At 35.8% G+C, this 23,460-nt stretch overlaps 1 protein-coding gene and 1 pseudogene across 16 annotated transcripts in view; both read left to right on the forward strand.

Moving 5' to 3' along the window:
* The window catches only part of PCDH15 (protocadherin related 15), a 1,849,154-nt gene that overhangs the window by 1,186,171 nt on the left and 639,523 nt on the right, over positions 1 to 23,460 (forward strand). The window lies entirely within an intron of this gene.
* Positions 21,099 to 21,189, forward strand: LOC117086649 (annotated as a pseudogene).

Genomic DNA, 23,460 nt, shown 5'->3' on the forward strand with positions numbered 1-23,460 from the left:
CAAAGGATCAATAAAACAAAAAGCTGTTTTTTGAAAAAAGATAAAATTTATAAACTGCTCACTAGACTAATGAAGAAAGAAAGAAAGAAAGAAGACCCAAATAAATCAGATAAATGGAGACATTACAACTGATAGCACAGAAATACAAGAGATCATCAGAGATGATTATTAATAACCCTACACTAACTAATTTGAAAGCCTAGAACAAATGAACAAGTTCCTGGAAAAATATAATCTACCAATATTGAATTAGGAAGAAATAGAAATTCTGAACATATCAATAATGAGTAATAAGACTTCATCAACAATAAAAAGTCTCCCAACAAAGAAAAATTCGAGACTGGACTGCTTCACTGACAAATTTACTAAATTTACAAAGAAGATCTAGCATCAATTCTCCTGACATTATTTTAAATATTTGAGGAGGAGGGAATTTCACCCAGTTTATTTTATGAGGCCAGCATCACTCTCATACCAATACCAGACAAGAGTCTAACAACAATAACAACAAAAACACCAAAAAAATACAGCTTGATATCCTTGATCAACAAAGATAAAAAAAAAATCAACAGAATACTATCAAATAGAAACAAACAGTAGATAAAAAATTATAATGTGCCATAATCAAATGGAATATATCCCAGAGATGCAAAGATTGCTCAACATATACTAATCAATAAATGTGATACATCACATAAAGAGGGTGAAGGACAAAATCTTATCATCATCTTAATAGACACAGAGAAATAGGGAAAATGTAACATCCTTTAAGATAAAAACTCAACAAATTAGGAGTAGGATGAACATACCTCAACATAATAAAGACCATATGTGAAAAACCCATAGCTAACATAATACTGAAAGGTAAAAAGTGGAAAGCCATTCCTCTAAGAACTGGAAAAAAATAAAATGCTCACTTTCCCAACTGCAGTTCATCATAGTACTCAAAGGCCTGGCCAGAATCATCAGGTGGATTGAAAAAAAAATAAAAGGCATTTGAATTGGTAAAGAAAAAGTTAAATTTTTCCTCTTTGAAGATGGTATAATCTTATATCTAGGAAAATCTAAACACTTAACCTAAAATTTCTTAGACTTGATATATAAATTAAATAAAGTTACAGGATATGATACTAATCATACAAAAAGTGTTCATACATACCAGTAATGAATTAGCTAAGAAAGAAAAATCAAGAAGGCAATCCCATTTACAACAGCTACAATAAAATACCTGGAAATAAAATAATCCAAAGAGCTGAAAGATTTCTACAAGGAAAATTACAAAACTCTTACAAAAGAAATTGAAGAGGACACAAACAAATGGAAAGGTATTCCATGCTGGTGGATTTGAAGAATTACCATCATTAAAGTGACGACACCAAAACAATCTACGAATTCATTGCAATCTCTATCAAAATGCCAATGACAATTTTACAAAAATAGAAAAAAAAATTATATAGAACCCATAAAGAGGCTAAATATTGAAAACAATCCTGAGTGAAAAAAACGAAACTGGAGTCACCACACCACATGACTTCAAAAGATATTACAAGGCTAAAGCAACCAAAACAGCATAATGTTGATACCAAAACAGACATACAGACAAAACAGAAATAGACTGTCCAAAAATAAATCCGTGTATTTGCAGCCAGCTGATTTTTGACAAAGACATCAAGAACCTACACTAGGGAAAATACACCCTCTTCAATAAATGGTGTTGGCAAGATCAGATATCCACATGCAGAAGAATGAAAAGGACCCTTATCTCTCACTACAGAGAAAATCAGCCCAAGATGGAGTAAAGATACAGAGTTAAGGCCCACAATTATAAAACTACTAGAAGAAAACTTTGGGGAAACACTTCAGGACATTGATCTAGGCAAAGATTTTATGGCTGAAACCTAAAAAAACACAAGCAACAAAAACAGAAAAGCTTCTGCACAGCTAAGGAAACAATCAACAGAGTAAAGAAACAATCTGTAGAACTGAGAGAAAATATATGCAGACTATTCATTCATCAAGGAACTAATATCCAGATTATACAAGGATCTCAACACATTGTTAAAATGGGCACTAGATATTTCTCAAAAGAAGACATACAGAGAGCCTACATATATATGATACAATGTTCAATATCACTGATAATCATGGAAGTGTAAATCAAAATCATGAGATATCATCTTACCCCAGTTAGAATGGCTATTATCAAAATGACAAAAAAATATATAATTGCTGGGGAGGATGTGGAGAAAAGATAACTCTTATACACTGTTGATGGGAATGTCAATCAGTACAATCAGTGTGGAAAACAATATGATAATTTCTCAAAAATGTAAAAATAGAACTGCTATATGTTCCAGCAATCCCATTAACAGGTATCTATTCAAAAGAGAAGAAATCAGTATATCAAAAAGATACCTACACCCCCCTGTTTATGGCAGTACTTTTCACAATAGCAAAGATATGGAATCAACTTAAGTGTCCATCAACCCAACAAATGGATAAAGAAATGGTATTGGCACACAATGAAAAACTATTCAGCTATAAAAATGAATGAATAACATCAGTTGCAGCAACATGGGGTAAACTGGGGGTCATTAAGTTACATGAAATAAATCAGGCACAGAAACAATTATCATGTGTTCTCACTATATGTGGGGGTCAAAAAAGGTAATCTCATGAAGGAAGAGACTATTATTCTAGATACCAGTATTGTATATATACCAATATATACAAATGCTATGTATCAATAATAAAATAGAAATACATATACCTAATATACCTTTAATTATTAAAAGTAAAACTTTATTTTAAAAGAGATAGGAGAAATATATTGCAGACAAATGTAGTGGTGTGAGAGGGAGTGGGAGTACGGGGGCAAGGAAAAGTGAAACATTAAACTTCTTCATGGCCTAAGTTATTGATTTTTAGTCTATAAACTTTATATCATAACCTCAATATCCAACACTAAATTTAGACCCTACTTCCTCCCTTAGCTTAGTGACACATCTTTTTTAACTGTCTACTTTCTCTGTCTTCTGTGATAATCATTATTCTGTCTTTTAAATCAATAGAATTAGGTTACTCTTGTTTAACATAGCTAGCTAGCTGGATACTCAACCTTGGAAATAAGGTCAAATGGAGAGGGACATGGTATTTTTTTTTTTTATTATTATACTTTAAGTTCTAGGGTACATGTGCATAACGTGCAGGTTTGTTACATATGTATACTTGTGCCATGTTGGTGTGCTGCACCCATCAACTTGTCAGCACCCATCAACTCCTCATTTACATCAGGTATAACTCCCAATGTCAACCCTCCCCCCTTTCCCCTCCCCACTATAGGCCCTGGTGTGTGATGTTCCCCTTCCGGAGTCCAAGTGATCTCATTGTTCAGTTCCCACCTATGAGTGAGAACATGCGGTGTTTGGTTTTCTCTTCTTGTGATAGTTTGCTGAGAATGATGGTTCCCAGCTGCATCCATGTCCCTACAAAGGATGCAAACTCATCCTTTTTTATGGCTGCATAGTATTCCATGGTGTATATGTGCCACATTTTGTTAATCCAGTCTGTCACTGATGGACATTTGGGTTGATTCCAAGTCTTTGCTATTGTGAATAGTGCCACAATGAACATACTTGTGGATGTGTCTTTATAGCAGCATGATTCATAATCCTTTGGGTATATACCCAGTAATGAGATGGCTGGGTCATATGGTACTTCTAGTTCTAGATGCTTGAGGAATCACCATACTGTTTTCCATAATGGTTGAACTAGTTTACAATCCCACCAACAGTGTAAAAGTATCCCTATTTCTCCACATCCTCTCCAGCACCTGTTGTTTCCTGACTTTTTAATGATTGCCATTCTAACTGGAGTGAGATGGTATCTCATTGTGGTTTTGATTTGCATTTCTCTGATGGCCAGTGATGATGAGCATTTTTTCATGTGTCTGTTGGCTGTATGAATGTCTTCTTTTGAGAAATGTCTGTTCATATCCTTTGCCCACTTTTTGATGGGGTTGTTTGTTTTTTTCTTGTAAAGTTGTTTGAGTTCTTTGTAGGTTCTGGATATCAGCCCTTTGTCAGATGAGTAGATTGCAAAAATTTTCTCCCATTCTGTAGGTTGCCTGTTCACTCTGATGGTAGTTTCTTTTGTTGTGCATAAGCTCTTTAGTTTAATCTTATCCCATTTGTCAATTTTGGCTTTTGTTGCCGTTGCTTTTGGTGTTTTAGACATGAAGTCCTTGCCCATGCCTATGTCCTGAATGGTACTACCTAGGTTTTCTTCTAGGGTTTTTATGGTATTAGGTCTAACATTTAAGTCTCTAATCCATCTTGAATTAATCTTCATATAAGGAGTAAGGAAAGGATCCAGTTTCAGCTTTGTACTTATGGCTAGCCAATTTTCCCAGCACCATTTATTAAACAGGGAATCCTTTCCCCATTTCTTGTTTGTCTCAGGTTTGTCAAAGATCAGATGGCTGTAGATGTGTGGTATTATTTCTGAGGACTCTGTTCTGTTCCATTGGTCTATATCTCTGTTGTGGTACCAGTACCATGCTGTTTTGGTTACTGTAGCCTTGTAGTATAGTTTGAAGTCAGGTAGCATCATGCCTCCAGCTTTGTTATTTTGACTTAGGATTGTCTTGGAAATGTGGGCTCTTTTTGGTTCCATATGAACTTTAAAGCAGTTTTTTCCAATTCTGTGAAGAAATTCATTGGTAGCTTGATGGGGACGGCATTGAATCTATAAATTACCTTGGGCAGTATGGCCATTCTCACCATATTGAATCTTCCTATCCATGAGCATGGTATGCTCTTCCATTTGTTTGTGTCTTCTTTTACTTCACTGAGCAGTGGTTTGTAGTTCTCCTTGAAGAGGTCCTTTACATCCCTTGTAAGTTGGATTCCTAGCTATTTTATTTTCTTTGAAGCAATTGTGAATGGAAGTTCATTCATGATTTGGCTTTCTGTTTGTCTGTTACTGGTGTATAAGAATGCTTGTGATTTTTGCACATTAATTTTGTATCCTGAGACTTTGCTGAAGTTGCTTATCAGCTTAAGGCGATTTTGGACTGAGATGATGGGGTTTTCTAAATATACAATCATATCATCTACAAACAGGGACAATTTGACTTCTTCTTTTCCTAACTGGATACCCTTTATTTCTTTCTCTTGCCTGATTTCCCTAGCCAGAACTTCCAACACTATGTTGAATAGGAGTGGTGAGAGAGGGCATCCCTGTCTTCTGCCAGTTTTCAGAGGGAATTTTTCCAGTTTTTGCCCATTCAGTATGATATTGGCTGTGGGTTTGTCATGAATAGCTCTTATTATTTTGAGATATGTTCCATCAATACCGAATTTATTGAGTGTTTTTAGAATGAAGGGCTGTTGAATTTTGTCAAAGGCCTTTTCTGCATCTATTGAGATAATCATGTGGTTTTTGTCTTTGGTTCTGTTTATATGCTGGATTATGTCTATTGATTTGTGTATATTGAACCAGCCTTGCATCCCAGGGATGAAGCCCACTTGATGATGGTGGATAAGCTTTTTGATGTGCTGCTGAATCCGGTTTGCCAGTATTTTATTGAGGACTTTTGCATCGATGTTCACCAGGGATATTGGTCTAAAATTCTCTTTTTTTGTTCTGTCTCTGCCAGGCCTTGGTATCAAGATGATGTTGGCCTCATAAAATGAGTTAGGGAGGATTCCCTCTTTTTCTATTGATTGGAATAGTTTCAGAAGGAATGGTACCAGCTCCTCCTTGTACCTCTGGTAGAATTCAGCTGTGAATCCATCTGGTCCTGGACTTTTTTTGGTTGGTAGGCTATTAATTATTGCCTCAATTTCAGAGCCTACTATTGGCCTAATCAGGGATTCAGCTTCTTCCTGGTTTAGTCTTGGAAGAGTGTAAGTGTCCAGGAAATTACCCATTTCTTCTAGATTTTGTAGTTTATGTGCGTAGAGGTGTTTATAGTATTCTCTGATGGTAGTTTGTATTTCTGTGGGGTCGGTGGTGATATCCCCTTTATCATTTTTTATTGCATCTATTTGATTCTTCTCTCCTTTCTTCTTTATTAGTCTTGCTAGCGGTCTATCAATTTTGTTGAATTTTTCAAAAAACCAGCTCCTGGATTCATTGATTTTTTCGAGGGATTTTATGTCTCTATCTCCTTCGGTTCTGTTCTGATCTTAGCTATTTCTTGCTTTCTGCTAGCTTTTGAATGTGTTTGCTCTTGCTTCTGTAGTTCTTTTAATTGTGATGTTAGAGTGTCCATTTTAGATCTTTCCAGCTTTCTCTTGTGGGCATTTAGTGCTATAAATTTCCCTCTACACACTGCTTTAAATGTGTCCCAGAGATTCTGATATGTTGTATCTTTGTTCTCATTATTTTCAAAGAACATCTTTATTTCTGCCTTCATTTCGGTATGTGCCCAGTAGACTTTCAGGAGCAGGTTATTCAGTTTCCATGTAGTTGAGTGGTTTTGATTGAGTTTCTTAGTCCTGAGTTCTAGTTTGATTGCACTGTGGTCTGAGAGACAGTTTGTTATAATTTCTGTTCTTGTACATTTGCTGAGGGGTGCTTTACTTCCAATTATGTGGCCAATTTTGGAATAAGTGTGATGTGGTGCTGAGAAGAATGTATATTCTGTTGATTTGGGGTGGAGAGTTCTGTAGATGTCTATTAGGTCTGCTTGGTGCAGAGATGAGTTCAATTCCTGGATATCCTTGTTAACTTTCTGTCTCATTGATCTGTCTAATGTTGACAGTGGGGTGTTGAAGTCTCCCATTATTATTATATGGGAGTCTAAGTCTCTTTGTAAGTCTCTAAGGACTTGCTTTATGAATCTGTATTGCTCCTGTATTGGGTGCATATATATTTAGGATAGTTAGCTCTTCCTGTTGATTTGATCCCTTTACCATTATGTAATGTCCTTCTTTGTCTCTTTTGATCTTTGATGGTTTAAAGTTTGTTTTATCAGAGACCAGGATTGCAACCCCTGCTTTTTTTCGTTCTCCATTTGCTTGGTAGATCTTCCTCCATCCCTTTATTTTGAGCCTATGTGTGTCTCTGCATGTGAGATGGGTCTCCTGGATACAGCAAACTCATGGGTCGTGATTCTTTATCCAGTTTGCCAGTCTGTGTCTTTTCATTGGAGCATTTAGTCCATTTACATTTAAGGTTAATATTGTTATGTGTGAACTTGATCCTGCCATTATGATATTAACTGGTTATTTTGCTCGTTAGTTGATGCAGTTTCTTCCTAGCCTCGATGGTCTTTACATTTTGGCATGTTTTTGCAATGGCTGGTACTGGTTGTTCCTTTCCATGTTTAGGGCTTCCTTCAGGGTCTCTTGTAAGGCACGTCTGGAGGTAACAAAATCTCTAAGCATTTGCTTATGTGTAAAGGATTTTATTTCTCCTTCACTGATGAAACTTAGTTTGGCTGGATATGAAATTCTGGGTTGAAAATTCTTTTCTTTAAGAATGTTGAATATTGGCCCCCACTCTCTTCTGGCTTGTAGAGTTCCTGCCGAGAGATCTGCTGTTAGCCTGATGGGCTTCCCTTTGTGGGTAACCTGACCTTTCTCTCTGGCTGCCCTTAAGATTTTTTCCTTCATTTCAACTTTGGTGAATCTGGCAATTATGTGTCTTGGAGTTGCTCTTCTCAAGGAGCATCTTTGTGGCATTCTCTGTATTTCCTGAATTTGAAACTTGGCCTGCCCTACTAGGTTGGGGAAGTTCTCCTGGATGATATCCTGAAGAGTGTTTTCCAACTTGGTTCCATTTTCCCCCTTACTTTCAAGCACCCCAATCAGATGTAGATTTAGTCTTTTTACATAATCCCATACTTCTTGCAGGCTTTGTTCATTTCTTTTTCTTTTCCTTCTTTAGATTTCTCTTCTCGCTTCATTTCATTCATTTGATCCTCAATCGCTGATACTCTTTCTTCCAGTTGATCGAGTCAGTTACTGAAGCTTGTGCGTTTGTCACGTATTTCTCGTGTCATGATTTTCATCTCTGTCAGTTCGTTTATGGCCTTCTCTGCATTAATTATTCTAGTTATCAATTCTTCCACTCTTTTTTCAAGATTTTTAGTTTCTTTGCGCTGGGTACGTAATTCCTCCTTTAGCTCTGAGAAGTTTGATGGTCTGAAGCCTTCTTCTCTCATCTCATCAAAGTCATTCTCCGTCCAGCTTTGATCCATTGCTGGCGATGAGCTGCGTTCCTTTGCAGGGGGAGATGTGCTCTTATTTTTTGAATTTCCAGCTTTTCTGCCCTGCTTTATCCCCATCTTTGTGGTTTTATCTGCCTCTAGTCTTTGATGGTTGTGACGTACTGATGGGGTTTTTGTGTGGGTGTCCTTCCTGTTTGTTAGTTTTCCTTCTAACAGTCAGGAACCTCAGCTGTAGGTCTGTTGGAGATTGCTTAAGGTCCACTCCAGACCCTGTCTGCCTGCGTATCAGCAGCAGAAGCTGCAGAAGATAGAATATTGCTGAACAGCGAGTGTACCTGTCTGATTCTTGCTTTGGAAGCTTCCTCTCAGGGGTGTACTCCACCGTGTGAGGTGTGGGATGTCGATCTGCCCCTAGTCGAGGATGTCTCCCAGTTAGGCTACTCAGGGGTCAGGGACCCACTTGAGCAGTCTGTCTGTCCGTTCTCAGATCACAACCTCCGTGTTGGGAGATCCACTGCTCTCTTCAAAGCTGTCAGACAGAGTCGTTTGCGTCTGCAGAGGTTTCTGCTTCTTTGTTGTTGTTGTTGTTGTTGTTGATTAGCTGTGCCCTGCCCCAGAGGTGGAGTCTACAGAGACAGGCAGGGCTCTTTGAGCTGCTGTGAGCTCCACCCAGTTCGAGCTTCCCAGCAGCTTTGTTTACCTACTTAAGCCTCAGCAATGGCGGGTGCCCCTCCCCCAGCCTCGCTGCTGCCGTGCAGTTAGATCGCAAACTGCTGTGCTAGCAATGAGGGAGGCTCCGTGGGTGGGTGTGGTACCCTCCTGGCCAGTTGTGGGATATAATCTCCTGCTGTGCCCGTTTGCTAAGACCCTTGGTACAGTGCAGTATTGGGGTGGGAGTTACTGATTTTCCAGGTGTTGTGTGTCTCAGTTCCCCTGGTTAGGAAAAAGGATTCCCTTCCCCCTTGCGCTTCCCAGGTGAGGCGATGCCTTGCCTTGCTTCAGCGCTCGCTGGTCAGGCTGCAGCAGCTGACCAACACGGATTGTCCAGCACTCCCTAGTGAGATGCACCCAGTACCTCAGTTGAAAATGCTGAAATCACTTGTCTTCTGTGTCGCTGGCACTAGGAGCTGGAGACTGGAGCTGCTCCTATTTAGCCATCTTGCTCCGCCCCCTTCGGTATTTTAATATCATACTGGAGCACTGTTTAAAAGGCTTGTGTAAAAATTAATGAATTACATAGGATAAGGTACCTATGTTGACTTCACTATTTATTGTTTGATGATAGCCCAGACATTGTAAATATAGATTAGTTATAGATTAGTTATAGATTTTGTCTAGGGGAGACAATAACCCCAAATATGATAGTTTTACTACATGTAAGCAATTATAATTTTGTGTGTAAACACAAAAATATTATTTAAATATATTTCCCCAAAAATGCATATAAATTCCTAGTTCCTGTCAATGCTTAAAACCAGGTAACCAGATTTATCTTCTTACCATTTCTGTTATTAATAAATTAATATCAATCACATTTATTTAGTTTATATTTATAAGCATTCTGTTTTGAACTTTTTGAAAACTTAATTTTATACTCTTTGATATTAAAATCTCCTTTTGATGTAGTCTTTTATAACCTGTCCCCAACTGTGCCCTTGTTGCATTTTATTAAAATTTGCAATGCTCATAAATGGAGAGACTAAATTTCAACCACATTGAGGCACAAATAGGGTGTTCCCAGCTCTTGGAGAGCTTCTTGAAACTGCACCCGTTCCCTCTACTGATTCCAGTGAAGCAGAGCCCTGGCTGTGCAGGTGAAAGCCTGACATAAAGGTTTTCCTTCCTAAACTGCCACAAACCCCTGTCCAGAATCTTTCCCGACACTGTCTCTGGCTTCCCTACATCCGAACGCCTGTTATTTAGATATATCCGTTTTTCTCCCACTTCAGGTCTGGTTTACACATATTGTTTTCTCTGTCTCAAATGTCCTCTTCTCAGAATCTCTTCCTTGAGTACTTATATTTATTTTTTAAGATGGAGTTCAAATGTCACTCTTATATACTGTAAAGACTTTTATTTTTTCTCTAGCCCTACTACTGCTTTGGAATCACTTTGCTATAAAACAACAACACACATTTAATGAGGTCCTCTGTGGGGTAGGTGTCATGGGAGGCTCTGGGAATACAAAGTCAAATAAAATATAATCCCTGACCTTGAGGGTCTTCCAGGATGGTGAAAAAAATTACTGTCTGGTAGAAGTGTTTATACCTCTCTGACAGTACTCAGACAGTTTTATTAAAAGTTTACGTTTACTTGGCTCCCCACTGGAAGATGGTGAAATGCTTCCTGGTAAGGATTTGGCATAGTGTTGTTAATATATTTAGAGGCTTACAGCAAAGTTTCTGAGGCCAGATCACCTCATTTCAACTCCTGGCTCTCTCACCAGCTAATACTATGACGCTGGAGAAGTTATGTATCCTTACTAGGTCTCAGATTGCTTACTGATACGTAATAGCCATTATTTTTTGTCTTATTATAGTTGGTAAAACATAATTATTTTGAATTGTTGAGTTCAGATTGCAAATGACATTTAATGTTAGATAGTTTGAAATTTACTCTAATAGTAAACGGAAGTCCTTACAATATATAAAATGAAATTGGTAACATCAAAGCAACATCCTATGTCAGTATTTACTGGCCTATTGGCATTCACTCAGCTTATTAGCTTTTTATCTATATAATGTCTCTTTACTTGGAATATGTTTTATATATGCTTCTCTAATGACTGAACAGTTGAACATGTGAATGTTCTCATTATTGAGTACTGATATGAACAGACTGATTGATCTTATAAAAAATTTAAAAGTTTTTTATATTAATACCCAACATGTGTGGAAGCAACTGTTAAGCTATTTAGGATATCGCTTTATGTCTGAAATGTTTTAAATGATGTAAACATTTTTAGTGTTTTATGAAAAAAACAAAAACCAACACAATACAAACTAAAGGGAGAGAATGTGAAAATCATGGAGCAACCCAACAACTGATACATAACAAGATCAAGATTAACAAATAGGCCAGGCATGGTGGCTCATGCCGGTAATCTCAGAACTTTGGGAGGCTGAGGCGGGCAGATCACAAAGTCAGGAACTCGAGACCAGCCTGGCCAACATAGCAAAACCCTGTCTCTACTAAAAGAACAACAAAAAAAAATTACGTGGGTATGGTGACACGTGCCTGTAGTCCCAGCTACTGGGGGAGGCTGAGGCAGGAGAATCCCTTTAACCCAGGAGGCAGAGTTTGCAGTAAGCCAAGATCACGCCACTGCACTCTAGCCTGGGTAAAGAGAGAGACTATCTCAAAAAAAAAAAAAAGAAAGAAAGAAAAGTAAAGAAAAAAGGCAGAAAGAAACAAAGAAATTAAAAAGATTAACAAATAGGAGCTGAAGAACTTGGATGTAAGGAATTTTCCAAATGACTTGTATTCAAATAGAAGAAAACTGACATTCCCAATGCAAAATAAACAGCAAATATAAATTTTTGTGCAGTTTTAGGTCAAGTAAGATAGGTTGTCAATATATATATGTGTGTGTGTGTGTGTGTGTGTGTGTGTTTCCTTCCAAAAATTAGGACATAAATGCTAAAGACAATAGTTTAACTCATTAAATGGTGACTTTACAGAAAGTCCTAAAGATTTTCAACATTGACAAAAATTATTACGCACATTTGGAGAACACTTCTGAAAAATAACTACTAGCTACATTTTCTTTGAAATGGTATGAGAAATTGAAAGCTGAGTAACATAAAAAGATGCCCAGTGAACATTAATTTTTATTTACATTAACTATCTAAACTCATATAACATAATTATATATTAAACAATCTAATTTATAATAACATTGTTAAACTTCCCTAAGGTTTTGTCATATGCTAGTAAGTATTCTAAGAAGTTTGTATATCCTAAGAAAAGAATATTTTAAATATTAAATTCTTACCCTAATAATTTGGTGAGAATTAAATATTAAATCCCTATCATAAGAATTTGGTAAGAATTAAACATTATTACCATAATAATTTGTCAAGAATTAAATATTAAGTCTTTACCATAAGAATTTGTTAAAAATTAAATATTAAATTCTTACTATAGTCCAAATGGGGAGGTTCTGTTTTATCATTGGTTTCATTGTACAGGTGAGGAAATATATGCACAGATAGTTGAAAAAAAGGTTCTCAAGGTCTTAACCAATATTTAATATTTACACACAGTTTGCCTAATTCCAGAGGTTTCACCTATTTAATATCTAAGGGATTGTTGTGGACAACATGTATTGCTATATATGCTTTAAAAGACCTATAGGCAGCTAAAATATTATAGTCACAGAGTCATAAATCCAAGAGATGATCTAATCTCAAATGGTTAATTTGGTAGTTAAACCACACATGGAAAAACTAGTATGGACATGGATGTGATAAACAGCAGTGCTGAGAACCAACCATACATGGAAAAACTAGTATGGACATGGATGTGATAAACAGCAGTGCTGAGAACCAAGAAACACAACCACTTTTTTTTTTTTTTTTGTGATAACGTTATATAAAATTGCAGAAAGTAAAGAAAATAGACATCTGCTGTACATGAAAGATAGGCTATTGTGCATAAATGATTTTCTGAGTTAATTAGGTTGAACCTAATGCTACAATAGCACAAATATATACTCATGCATTGCAGAAGAATAATTGCTAGAAAATGTTGCTAGGCATTACATTTTCTTTATTTATTTGCTTAAGAGAGAGTTTAGGAACACAATGAAGAATATTCTTTGGTGTTGCTTTTAAATTGCATAGTTGAGCATGAATACCAGTGGCTAATATGCTGTCACTCTTATAGCAGGTGATGTAAATAGAAATTCTATGTTCTAATAATATTTAAATGAACAATAATTTATAAAAAAGAATCATTTACACACTTTGTTTATCAGGCCTTGATATAAATGGTATTATTCAAAATATGTTCTTTTAGGTTTAATGTCATGATTTCTCCTAAAAATAATTTTTTCAATGAATATTTCTAATTAGGATTGGCTATTTAACACTCCCCACCCCCACCACTTTGGATTTCCTCAAGTGCACTTCAAACTCAGTGGTTCAAAATTCACACCATACTTCAGCTCACTGCCCCAATAAAACACATTATTCTCCATTTTCCTTATCTCATTAAATGCCACCATCATCTACCTAGTTTCTCAAGCCAGAGAGATGAAAGTTATTTCTGATGCCTTTCATTCCCTCACTCCCTATATTAAATGCATGATGACATTTTGTTTATTATCCCAAATACATGTCTCTCAAGGCTTCTCTTTTAATCTTCTGCAAAAATCTGGGATTCCAGCTCCATGTTTTACTGTTTATTTCTTGGTATTTGGTGCCCTGCTGCATTAGCATCTTGTTTGTCTCCTTGCATATACTCTACCTTCCTTCCAACTGTCTCCAAATATTTTTCTGAAGTGACATTTAAAACCTGAAATATAGTAATATTACTCCTTTCACAAAAGTACATCAATGGCTATCCATTGTCCCTATTTCAAGTTTTATGATGATTATGATGATTTTTAAAATTATGATTTATCTAGCAAAATGTGAGCATTGTGAGTGTAGCAACCATGTTAATCTTGCTAATCAATAGATGAATCAGACACATAGCAGTATTCAGTAAAAGTTTATTAAATAAATAAATGAATCTAGTTAAGAAATCACAATTCCTAAAGAGTTCAGTATGAAATTATGAATATCTTACTGGACTGCTTTATACCCTGTTTATTCTTCTGTTTTAGTTCAACTGATGTCTCTTTCAATATTGAAATTAGACTGTATTATTTCTCCTTTTTATTCCTCAAATCATCTGTGGAAAGGAACAGTTTGTGTATGTTTTTATTCTGAAAAACTTCAATGCAGGCTTATACTATACATGTAAACTAATGGCAAATAGAAAGAGCTAAGTCAAGTAGTCAACAAAGGGTCACAGAAAGCCTACAAATATTAAGAACAAGATATGACATTAGGAAAACATGTTGCAGACTTTAGTCAAGGATAACACAAAAACCTATAGGTGAAGAGACCAATGAAATAGGAGTTTATTCCCATATCTGCTTTAAACTTGTGTGACTTCATAGGCCTTCAGTTCTTTCATCTGAGCACTGGAATGGATTTTTTAGTAAATCCATCCAATACTACAATTTTATGATTACATATAGAAATTATTCTTTCTTGGAAAGAATGGCTTTAATATTTCTTTTTCTTATTTCTATCCTGTCTCTCACCTGTCTTTTTCTAACATCTTCATAAAACACTGCCTCCATATCAGTCTCTAAAATCTTTACATTATGGGACTAATTATATTAAGTCATTTTTCTCCAAATAACCTAAGAATTTTATACTGTAAATCCTCACTTAACATCCTCAATAGGTTCTTGACAACTATGACTTCATGCAAAACAACTTATATAGGAACAAACTTGATCACAGGCTAATTGATATAAACAAGACTTAAGTTCCTATGATGTAATTCTTGTCATGAAAACATCAAGCTTCTAAATAAAGACAAAAATATTTATAATATGAAATATTGAAGTAAATATGAGTTTTATGTACTTTTAAGAAAGATTAATAAAAACAAGTAAGATAATTATTTGCCTTCTTATTCCTGTCGCAGGTGGCCAGAGCCTTTCTGGGCAACTCAGGGAACAAGGTGGGAACAAACTTTGTACATGACACTATTCTATCAAGGGCAGTCACACACACACACACACACACACACTCTCTCTCTCTCTCTCTCTCTCTCTCTCTCTCTCTCGCTCTCTCTCATTTTAGGACCATCTAGACAACCAATGAACATGACATACATATTTTTGAGATATGAAAGGAAGGCAGAGTACCCAGAGAAAACCCACGCAGACATGGGGATAAGGTGCAAACTCCATACATACAGTGGCTCCCACCAGGAATTTGTTTTTTCTCATCAGTGTTACAATGGAAGGCTGTTGAATGAAACAACATTAAGAACCTGCTCTCTACTAGTATGAACACACTAGTAATGAAACTTATGACACTGAAAGTTTAAGTAAGTAACTTGCTCAAGATCAGACAGCTAGTACATGGCCCTGGGATCCAAAGGCAAGAACCTTGGCCCCTGAATATGTTGTTTTTACTACTAGGCTACAGTGCCTGTTGAGTTCAGTCACTGAAGTGTTTTGAAGGAAGTCAGAGAGAGGCATGTATGGTGAATGCCTGTAATCAAATAACAAGTTCTGCAAGTAAATATATAACTAAAAATATAATCTACGATAGATGTTTATATAAGCTATTAGCCATAGAGACGATTCACTCTGCAAACATGACAGAGGGTGTATAAAAGAGATAACACTGAGTAATCTCTGATATAACTTAGATACAGCCTGGCAAGCAGGGAAAAAAGCAAAGAACCATGAATGGATATGCGGTTTCAAGTTTTGAGGTTGAGTGAATTGTATGGGAAGAAGATAGCTGCCATTAAGCTAAACTGTGAAAGGCTTTATATATTAAGCCATATATTTAATTTTAAGGCCAAAGGCAATGTGGAATGATTAAACTTTTCTAAGTTTTACATTGACATATTGGAAAATTTTTAAGATATTAATTCTTATGGTAGTGTGAAAAAAAGTAATTCTCCATGGACTAAGGGCTTCTGTTGGGCCTGGCTTCATGCCCAACATTGATTGGTGAGAAACAGAGAGTCTACGGAATAAACAATAAAAGCTAGTTGTCTAAAAGTAAAATAGAACAGAATCTTAAGAGAAAAGCATATGGGAGACATCCTTTAAATAACGGAGATACATAAAACATATGTAAGAAATGCACACCCTATTGTAAAATAGAGTCTCATTTAGCAGTAGCCATTACAAGCATGCCTTCATAAGAACAGAATGCGAGTTTTATTGTTATTCAGTGGCCACTGATGTATGGTAACAACATCCCATATACAGCCTAAACTTCTCCACTTGAAACAAGAATATTTTATTATGTTTGGTCATAAAACAGTGCTGAATGCATAGTAGAAACTCAATACATAGATTTTATAGACATTGTAGACTGTTTGAGAACTTTTGGATTATATTTTTCCCTGTAGCACATACTTTTGTGTTCCTAATTTTCATTTTGATATTACTTTATTTTATGGGCTTATGACTATGATTTATCATTAAATTTTAAGTCTTTTAAAAATGTTGTTTAGCAATTTTAGATGTGATTATATGATTTTTATGCCTAGAATTTTCCCATGGAAACATATTGCAAATTAACTTTCATTTACCAGAAGAAAAAAATAAAATTTTACATAAACCAGTTTTATCCAAACATGAGCTGAGAGCAATAGCAGGTGGTCCATACACTGAGGAATATCTGGTAACATTCCAACTGGTGAGGCAGAAAATTCTGAAATGCTACAATATAGGAATGTATTGTGAAAGATTAGGAGGGGTGATGTTAGCAAAAGGATAAAGTATCCAGAGGTAATAGAAAGGATAGGACATTGTTAAAGTACTTGACTGTCAAATAGTACATTACATTATGGGTTTTTGTCTTCCTAATATTGCTCATTGTTTAGGTGTTACTGTTTGTTAGTAAAATAGTGCACACATTTTTGAGGAGGGCTGATGTTGATGGCTCTTTTTTTGTCACTTTGATAGAGTTGAAATTAGTCATCTACAATAGATAGTTTTGTACCATGTACAAAATTGTGCTTTGAATTAGCTGCTGAATTCATGATTTATAGAAGTCTTAACAAGGCTGATTTTTACAACACTCTTCTTACCTTAACTTGAATTGCATCACAAAGAAATGAAAGCTGAAAAAGATTGTATTAGTCCATTCTCACACCACTATGAAGAAATGCCTGTGACTGGGTCATTTATAAAGATAAGAGGTTTAATAAACTCACAGTTCCACAGGGCTGGGGAGGCCTCAGGAAACTTACTTATAGTCATGTCAGAAGGGGAAGTAAACATGTCCTTCACATGGCAACAAGAAACAGAAGTGCTGAGCTAAGGGGGAACCGTCCCTAATAAAACCATCATACCTAGGGAGAACTCACTATCATAAGAACAGTATGAGGGTAATCAACCCGACGATTAAGTAACCTCCGACTGAGTCCCTCCCATGACATGTGAAGATTATGGGAACTACAATTCAAGATGAGATTTGGGTGGGGACACAGCCATACTGTATCATTCTACCCCTGGTCCCTCCCAAATCTCATGTCCTCACGTTTCAAAAAACAATCATGACCTTCCCACAGTTCCCCAAAGTTTTAACTCATTCCAGCATGTACTTGAAAGTTCAAGTCAAAGTCTCGTCCGAGAGAAGGCAAGTTCCTTCTGCCTACAAACGTGTAAAATCAAAAGTAAGTTAATTACATCCTAGATACAATGGTGATACAGTCATTGGTTAAATATATCCATTCCAAACAGGGGTAACTGGCCAACACAAAGGGGCTTCAGGCCCCATTCAAGTACAAAATCCAATAGGGCAGTCATTAAACTTTAAAGTTGCAAAATGATCTCCTTTGACTCCGTGTCTCATATCTAAGTTATGCCATTCCAAGAGGTGAGCTGCCACAGCCTTGGGCAGCTCTGCTTCTGTGGCTTTGCGGGGTATGGTCCTCCTTCAGCTGCTTTCACAGGCTGACATTCAGTGTCTGTGGCTTTTCCAGGTGCACAGGGCAAGCTGTGGGTGGATCTACCATTGTGGGGTCTGGAGGATGGTGGCCCTCTTCTCACTGCTCCACCAGACAGTGCTGTGTGGGGGCACCAACCCCACATTTCCTTTCCGCATTTCCTCAGGAGAGGCCCTCCATGAAGGCTCTGCTCCCATAGCAAACTCGTGCCTGGATATCCAGGCATTTCCATACATCCTCTAAAATCTAGACAGAGGTTCACAAAGCTCTTTTCTTGACTTCTCTGTACCTGTAGGCCCAATACCATGTGGAAGCTGCCAAGGGTTAGGGCTCATACCCGCTGAAGCAGCAGCCTGAGCTGTACACTGACCCCTTTTAGCCGTGGCTAGAGCTGAAGCAGCTGGGAAACAGGGCACCATGTCCTGAGGCTGCATGGGTTGTGGGAAGAGGGGCACAAAACCATTTTTCCCTCCTAGGGCTTCAGGCCTATGATGGGAGGGGCTGTTGTAAAGGTCTCTGACATGTCCTCAAGACATTTTCCCTATTGACTTGAATTTCTCCCCAGAAAATGAGGTTTTCTTTTCTCACACATCGTCAGGCTGCAAATTTTCAAATCTTTTATGCTCTGCTTCCTCTTGAATGCTTTGGCACTTAAAATTTTTTTCTGCCAGATACCCTAAATCATCTCTCTCAAGTTCAAAGTTCTGCAGGGAAAAATGCTTCCAGTCTCCCTCCATAGCAAGAATGACCTATACTCCAATTCCCAACAAATTCCTTATCTCCATCAAGACCTCAGCCTTGACTTAATTGTCCATATCACCTTAAGCATTTTGGTCAAAACCATTCAACAAATCTCTAGGAAATTCTAAACTTTCCCAAATCTTCCTGTTTTCTTCGAAGCCCCTCAAACTTTTCCATCCTCTGCCTGTTACCCAGTTCCAATGTTGTTTCCACATTTTGGGGTATCTTTACAGCAGCGCCCCACTCTCTGCACTACCAGTTTTCTGTATTACTCCATTCTCATGCTGCTATAAAGAAATACCTGAGACTTGGTAATCTATAAAGAAAAGAGGTTTAATTAACTCACAGTTCCACAGGGCTGGAGAGGCCTCAGAAAACTTACAGTCATATTGGAAGGGGAAGTAAACACATTCTTCTAAACATGGCAGCAGGAAGGAAAAGTGCTGAGCAAAAAGGGAAAAACCCCTTATGAAACAATGATTATCTTGTGAGAACTAATTCACTATCACAAGAACAGCAGGAGAGTTATCGCCCCCATGATTAAACTACCTCCCACTTGATCCCTCCCACAACACATGGGGATTATGGGAATTACAAATCAAGATGATGTATGGGTAGGGACACAGTCAAACTTTATCAAAGATATAAAACAAGATTTCTCAAGACCTGCCAAAACATCTGAAAACTGATCAAATGTAACCTACATATCCTTGCATGATGTTGCTTGAAAAGGTCAAAAGACAAAATAATGTATGTAAATGTATTAGTATTTGCTGCCATTGCACTTAGAAATGTGTGTCTGAGTTTCTTTTTAGAAAGCAAAATGGTTTCATTTCAGCATAAATATGCATTCTTTTTAGCCATGTAATTATAGGCAAGGAATAAAACACCATATTGAATCATGTATGTACCTGTATCTCTATGCATGTGTATGCTTAAAATATTACTTCAAAGGAATAATCCACAGATATATTTATTAAATATCAGTTGAATACGATTCTGGATATATTACATGTGATGCATTAACTTTACTAAACATTTTAAAATGTTACCATACTATGCTTTCTTCTCAGTTCATGTTTAAGAATTTGAGAATTCCAAATTTTAAATAAAATTTTGGATTTTCTACATGAAGACAAAATATGAAATTGAAATAAATGGCTATGGTTCGATAATCTTGAGTCCAGAACTAAATGCTGAATATATTAAAGTAGAAATATAAAATTGGATATTGTATATAAACTATAATAGGATAAATAATTTCAAAAAAGAAATGTCCTATAACCATGTTTGAATACTATAGATTTAGTTTTAAACCATTTTTGAAAAGCCTTTAAATTGCCCACAGTAATTCTTTATAATCTATAAGTAAAAAGCAGTATTATTATTTTACAATAATAAAGGACAATTATTATTCTGTTTGGTCATTGTGTATTTGCCTTACTAGTTGAGAGCCTATAGAAGAAATTTAGTAATTAAAAATTAAGCTTATATTTACAAAACTATGTAAATCTATTTTATGTTTATAAAATTATGTAAATCTGTTTTATATTTATAAATATATAAATCTGTTATATGTTTATAAATATATAAATCTGTATATATACATCTCCTTCAGACCTATTCGAAAGAAGAATCCTGTGTATGTTTGTTTTCTAGAGCTGCCGTAGCAAATTACCTCAAACCTGCCGGCTTAAAAATAACAGATATGTATTATTTCATAGTTCTGGAGGTTAGAAGGTGCTTCCACTGAGGGCGGAGCTTCCTCTGAGGGCTCTAGGGAAGGAACTTTCCTTGCCTCTTCCAGTCTTCTGAGTCTTCTGAGAGCTCTCAGAAATCCTTCTTCTGATTGGTTTGTAGCTGCTTTCTTCCTGTCTCTGCCTCCTTCTTTGCATGACCTTCTTCTTTGTGTGCTTCTGTGTCTCCGTGCCTGAATTTCCCTTTCTTATAAAGACACTGGTGATTGGATTTGTGGCCCACCCTACTCCAGTATGACCTCATCTTAACTAACTACGTCTGCAAAATCTTATTTCCAAATAAGCTCACATTCTGAGGTTCCAGGTGGACATGAATTTTGACAGTGGGCAGAACTCTTCAACTGGGGACAGCATCTAAATGTGTACATGCGGAGTAGTCATTATTAAAACATGACTCAAAAAATCTAGTTCTACTCTCCAATCTAGTCTCTTTTCTTGAGTTCCAACAAAAGAGTTGGACTCATGAAGCATTCTGGCCCTCTCATATCTTATGTGCATCTATAAACAGGAACTTTTGAAGGGACTCCAGAAAGACCTATCCAAGAAGTGTTTGAAGGATTCCTGTGAATCAGCTCTAAAATGGAAGACAAGAAGGACAAGGAAAGGATAGGAAACAGAATTTAAAAAAAAAAAAAAAATGGCTTACCAACTTTATTCCTAGGATTCTCTTTATCTTGTGTTCTTAGTAGTACATATCAGTTCTTCAGAACTAGCTGGTGCTTGCTTTGGCAGCACATATACTAAAATTGGAACAATACAAGAAGATTAGCAGGACCCCTGCAAAATATAGCTGGATAATTCATTTATTGGGGCAAATATAGGTAAAACTCTATCAACTATCACAGAAGAAACAGAGAAAGCCAGTGTCTAAGTGGTAGAATTTGTTGAATAGAGAAATAAAAAGACAATTGTGAAATTCTATATATAACCTCAAAACTTTGAGTATTCAAGTGTAACATGGAGAAACATTTCATAGGATTATATGTGAAAATACTTAGTATTGGCTAAGAGATAAACAAAGGTCAAAAATATATGCCCTAACCACCCCCTCCCAACTATGTTTTGGTTATTTTTAATAAAAGAGTTTTCTGCATGATTTTGTTCACTAATCAGAATATGCATCAAAACTGGGCGGCAAAAACTGAACTGTGGGTGTTGAGGAAGCAAATTTTTGTACGAAATATATATTGTAATGGAAATTATCAAAATGAGTTCTACATAATTTAGAGCTCCTGGCATCAAGCAAATTAACAATTACGTGAAGGAAGTAAGGATGACTAGCCTGTAAAGAAAAATTATTAAAGGAATACTTGATAGTTATTCATAAATACCTGAAGTCTGGCATGAGTTAAATGGATTAAACTTGCTCTGTACCTACAAAAAGTTCCGTAATCAGTTTTCAGCTTGATAAAATGTGATGGGGTATACATATTCTCATTGAAATCCTCTCTAAAGCATAATGGAGATTTTTAAACAAAATTAATGTGAAGATGCTATCTAAATAATATATTTGTGTCATAAAACTTTAGAGTTGGAATAACTGTATAATTTCCATTAATTCTTCTTAAATATTAGATTTTGGTAAAGGTATGTTATAGATTTACATGTGTAAAAACTATCCAAACTTATTTTAAACACCTCTACTATCACCTTCAGTTCTATTTATGGTCTACTTAATAGATTTATGTAGGTCCCAAGCTATTAGAGAAAATGACAAAATAATTTTTAGTTTAACTTTCCAAAACGCAGATGCTTATTATATAAATAAAACCCTTTCCAAATGATTTGACCAGAATTCATAAAGCAGAAACATCTGTTGTTCAGACTCATCCAAACTATACCCTATTCTGTATTCTGTATTTATAAACCACAAAAGATAATGCTCACTAGTTGAAGTCTATAGACTTTCATGTATTATTTTTGAAGTCAGTAAAAATTTCAAGTATTTGCATAATAATTGATGTTAGCAATAAGAATATGAGTTTATAAATAGTTTCCAAGTGCCAATAAATGCCAGTAGTGGAGATAAACAGAAAAAGATGATTTGATCACACCTGATTTAATGCTGTTTTTTTTTTATATTTCAACAGTCAGTGGAATCTTGGCAATAACAAAGAGAGAAACAAGTTTTACATTGTTAAAAATAATATTTAGATTATATTTTGTATGTGAGAATGTGCAGATATTGAGTATAAGAATTCTACATTTTTGAGTTAGGTGAGTTTAGATATGTTTTGAATAATTTAACTTTGAGAGAATTCTGTATATTCACTAAAGGAAACATTCACATTTAATTGCACATCTTTATCAGTTAATAAATCTAACTGATAACTTTGGAATACACCTTTTGGCAAAGCTATGTTATTATGTTTTAATTGTATTGAATAGGTGTGAGAAGCATTTTGTTTACAGAGCATTTGTAAAAAAAAAAGTGATTAAATATGTGGATAATCTGTGTTTGTTTTCCTTTGAATGTGGAGATGACAGAAGTAAATATCACAGATGCCATGAGATTTGTTTTTCAATTGAAGCTAGTAAATTCCCTTTGTTTATGGGTAACCCTATATAACTGAGTAAAGTTATTCTCTGTAAATCTCATTCATATCTTTATATGTTGGTCATGATTATTTATATTTGTCTTTAGTAACTTTGGTAAGAGAAGAGGCAGTATTAATTTAAGGAAGCCATAGACCAGTCTGCTTTAGAAATGTTATTATCCTATTAAATCTAAGAAGCCGTAGGAATGATATGTGGGGCAAAATAAAAAGTTTAGTTAAATGACAAACCTTATTTGGAATATAAATAAGTTTAAAAAATAAACAAAAAAAGGAAGAAACTGTAAATAAATTACAAAAAAAAAAAAAAAACACTCTTATTTTATGAAACCATGTCCTGATTCCATTTCATTAGTTGGTCCAATCTTCAATGTCTTTTGCAACTCACATTACTTGACAGGAAGCCCAAGAAAATATTTTCAGTAGAAAAAGGAATAGTCATCTGCCACTTCAAACTTGCTTCTAAAAGGGGAAATGGTTTTCCCTAGAGGTTTGCTTCTCTTTTCTCTATTTGAGCTATCAC

This window comes from Trachypithecus francoisi, unplaced genomic scaffold (genome assembly GCF_009764315.1).
Source record: "Trachypithecus francoisi isolate TF-2019V2 unplaced genomic scaffold, Tfra_2.0 Contig00586, whole genome shotgun sequence".
NCBI classification, from domain to species: Eukaryota; Metazoa; Chordata; class Mammalia; order Primates; family Cercopithecidae; genus Trachypithecus; species Trachypithecus francoisi.